Raw genomic sequence first — 3,927 nt, 5'->3', positions numbered from 1 at the left:
CGGGGGGCCCGTCCCTCTGCCCCGGAAGGCTTCAGGCTGCAGGCCCGAGGCGCGCTTCTCCCGCTGAGTCGCTGTGGTGGTGGCCCGGCGAGCTGGCAGCCTGGGGCTTCTTGCCTGTACAGTGGGAGACTTACTCACCCTGGTGATAACGTGTAAGGTCCTCAAAAAAGTCTCAGAATAGCTCTTTCTGTGGATAAGAAGAAAAGGGGTGGCAGTGGTCATTGCTGGACAGCGGGCCGCAGGTAGCTGTAGCGTACCGCACGCAGCAGGGACGCTTGAAAACTCGCGTCGCGTTGCCGTGGGCATTAAGTGTCCCATAAAAATTAATAACCAGAAAAGAAAACAAAATGGAAGGCCCCTCAAAGAACAAAGGTTAAAGTCAACGTGAGCCGTGAAGCATTAAAAAAAAAGTGAAATTCAGAATCGCTTGATCACAGTTTACTCCCTCCGAAGCAAAGGTGGGTGCTGTTGGTGTTGCTTTGGTGGGCTAAAAGCCACACAATTTTATTTCACTGCGATTATTTTGTTTTTATTGTGTGCAGCTCCGTACAACCTTTATAGCCATCGTGTAGAGGTAGCTGACACAGTAGGTACAGCTTCAGGAACGTTGTGGCAATATGAACATCAAGAAAGCAAGAGAGTTCAATTATTATAAATAATAAAACTGGAAACTGATTATTTAAACATGTTTACAGTCTCTTATTTGGACTCTCATGCTGCCAATACACAAGACAGGCAGTTATAATTAAAAAAACCCACTTTTTCCCATGTCACAAAGCTATGTTTATAGAGTGAGATGTATCTCGCAACATGTGAACTAAGCATTTAAGATTCTAATTAACCCTTTAATTACACCAGCCTTAACAGACATGCAAAAAAAAAAGAAAAACATATGTTCTACGTGAAGGTACTTCTTAAATCAGCTCTGAGATTGAAGTTAGCCTGTAAAATTTGAAGTTAGTGTATAAAATAGTGGCTTGCTTATTAACTGATTTTTATTACAAACGTTTGCCATCATGATAATCAGGTGATAGCATACCCAGCAGAACTAGGTAGTATATTGTTTTCCTCAAGATTGTCAATAAGCCTATTTCCGTATGGAACAGAAATTTGTCTCTTACGATTTGTTTTGACAAACACCTAACATCTTTGGACTTTTCATGTTTAAGCATAAATTTTTTTTTTTTTGTATTTATTTCCCAATCAGTAACGAAAAGCTTGTTGACTTTTATTGCTAAATGAATTACAATCTTTTTTCTAACACTAGCAGTTTGTCAAAAAAAAAAAGAGTTTGGAGTGTGTTACCTGTCCTTATAATTAGCAGTGGAAGGCAGCATGCTAAAAAAACTAAAAACACTGCTTTCCTGGCGTCCTTCGTGGTGCCAAGACTGCACAAAAGGCAACCCGGCTAACTCATTCATGGCAAGACACCATGAATGAGTGTCTATCCCTGCCGAAACCAGGACATGTCTCTAGAAAAGGTTCCCGTTACCTAGGTATTTTGGGTCTTCCTGATTGTTGTCAGTCTGGGTTTATACCTGAGCGTATGCATGCACGATATTGGTTGCGGTGGCAGGTGATCTCCTGGCTAGGAGAACAGGGAAGGTGCTTCCACTAACGCAGACGGACCTGTTGGCTGTTCTCAGTTTCACGGCTGTTGATGCGGTTGCAAACCCTACAGCAGTTTGTATGGCTGGCTTTCACCTCTATTTCTCTCTCTCGGGGAGATCCCAGAAGATAATTTTTTAGTACTGTTCACTCTTCTGGCTGAGCGCATCCCTGTGGAGCTCCGCAACCTTTCGCTCCTCTTGTTCATTGTGTAGAAGAGATAACAGAGAGAAAGGATTTTCAGGATGGTCATTATAGCCACCTTGTTTCGTATAATCTCAGTCAGTGCTTTGAAATTTCTTATCCCACGCCGGACAGAGACAGTCTTAAGCCTGTGCAGGATTGCCAAGTCAGATGCCAATAAGGTAAGGGAGGCGACTAGAAAGTTGTGCTTGGATTGTATGAGCCTGCTGGCCGAGATATTTTTCTAATTTCTGTTGCTCAAATTCTTAATATTTGGTTTCACTATTTTTGACTGATCATGCAGCGGCACTTCTCAGACGACTTTCCTCATGTCTGTACAAACAATTATATTAATTTCCCTTCAGAATGGAGGGATTTATATGATCAATACTTTTTAAAGATTAATATTAGAAGCTGCGTCATATTGTACATGCAACTTCTATTTGCATCAGCTTGGAGACCGAAACTAGAAAGCGGTGGTGTGCTTGTTGAATGGAGTTTGTCTTAAGTACTTAGGTGTGCATTGACAAAATGCTGGCTACCGAATTTCGTCTGAAGCTTAAGTGTCGTCTTGTGACTTACCTGCTAGGCTGTGTCTGCATCTCACATGCAATTAGCCATCCAACTGCTACTCCACACTTAATGCCACTGTCTCGAGGTCCCTCTGATCTTGGGGCTCACTCTCCTCATTGGTAGAAATGGCTACCCTTCTCTCGGCCGTGCCCCACGGTGCTGTACTCTCAGGATACCCACACGTCTCATCAAGTGCATTCAACGCTGCAGGTCGACCGGTCCACAAGCCTTTGCAGCATTTTTGGCAAGACCGTCCCTGCACTTGTTTTGGATCCCACCTGGGTGTACCACACAACCACACCAGGCAGCCCTGCCTCCTTTTGCACCCCTCTTGCCGAGTCAGGGCAGTGTGACAAGCTGAAAGGAAGAAGTTTGGGAAAGAGCCAGAGGAAGACCTTTCAGCAGGTTGCGGGACTCCGGTAAACCTCTTCTGGGACCAGGGCGCACCCGCTTCCTAACACAAGACATTTCCCAATGGGGTACCGGTTGTGTAGGGTGCAGTAGGACCCTGGCAACCACAGCCGCGGCGGGTGGTTCAGCCAGGTCCTCAGCTGCTCCTGAGTAGCTGCTGAGCACACCTTACGGCTGCACCGGGTCTGCAGGCACTGCCTGCAGGAGTGGCTTGATGCCAGCACAGAAAACACCATCAGGATTGCTCTTGCTTCCTGCAAACTTCACAACCTGTGCAGAGACAGCAAACCTAGTGGCTCCAAAGATCCAGAATATTTTAGAGGACTTTTGACCAGCCCCACCGTGATCTTCGGCATAATTGTGTTAGACCTTACTGAGGAGACCACGTGTTATTCCAGCTTTGCAGCTGTATAAAAAACCCCAAGCCCATTCAAATTAAGCGCACACAGGTGCCTTCTTCAAGCTATGCACGGGGAAAAATTTTTCAAGGAAAGGTAGGCAATTTAAAACTCAGGCCATGTTTTGGCTTCACCCTTAAAGGCTCTTTAGAAACAAAGAGTTTCCCTGTAGCATCAGAAGGACTGTACAGAAAAAACTGCTCTCTTTGCTCTATAATTCCTGGATACAAGTTCAGACTGTGCATCCACCATCTGACCATGTACCCGTGACAAGCAAGTTCACTACCACGGCTTGCAAGAGAACATACGTGTCATGCTTACCTTGCACATACTAAAAAAACCCCACAATAAGCAACCCAAAAAACAAAAAGCAGAGGAGAGGCCCCTAACCTTCAAACGCCTGCATGACTCCAATCCCAACAGCTCCTTTGTGCTGCTGACCAGACTTCCAAGCTGGGACACACATGCCTGAATTTTTAACCATCTTGCGTGGTTAATTATAAAAACTAAAGGCAACACACACTGCAGGCCATCTTCACTAGGGTCCTGTTTTTGGCTGGGAGAGAGTTGATTTCCTTCCTAGTAGCTGGTACAGCGCTGTGTTTTGGATTTAGGATGAGAACAGTGTTGATAACACACCCATGTTTTAGTTGTTGCTGAGCAGTGCTTACACTAGGCAAGGACTTTCCAGCTTCCCATGCTCTGCCGACTGAGAAGGCTGGAGGTGCACAAGAAGCCGGGAGGGGGCACAGCC

At 45.5% G+C, this 3,927-nt stretch overlaps 1 protein-coding gene across 1 annotated transcript in view; it reads right to left on the bottom strand.

Moving 5' to 3' along the window:
• Window positions 1-3,927, bottom strand: part of FUNDC1 (FUN14 domain containing 1) — a 26,010-nt gene that overhangs the window by 14,015 nt on the left and 8,068 nt on the right. The window lies entirely within an intron of this gene.

Source organism: Pygoscelis adeliae, unplaced genomic scaffold (assembly GCF_000699105.1).
Source record: "Pygoscelis adeliae isolate BGI_AS28 unplaced genomic scaffold, ASM69910v1 Scaffold92, whole genome shotgun sequence".
In the NCBI taxonomy this organism is placed as follows: Eukaryota; Metazoa; Chordata; class Aves; order Sphenisciformes; family Spheniscidae; genus Pygoscelis; species Pygoscelis adeliae.
This window is presented reverse-complemented; position numbering and strand designations above follow the sequence as displayed.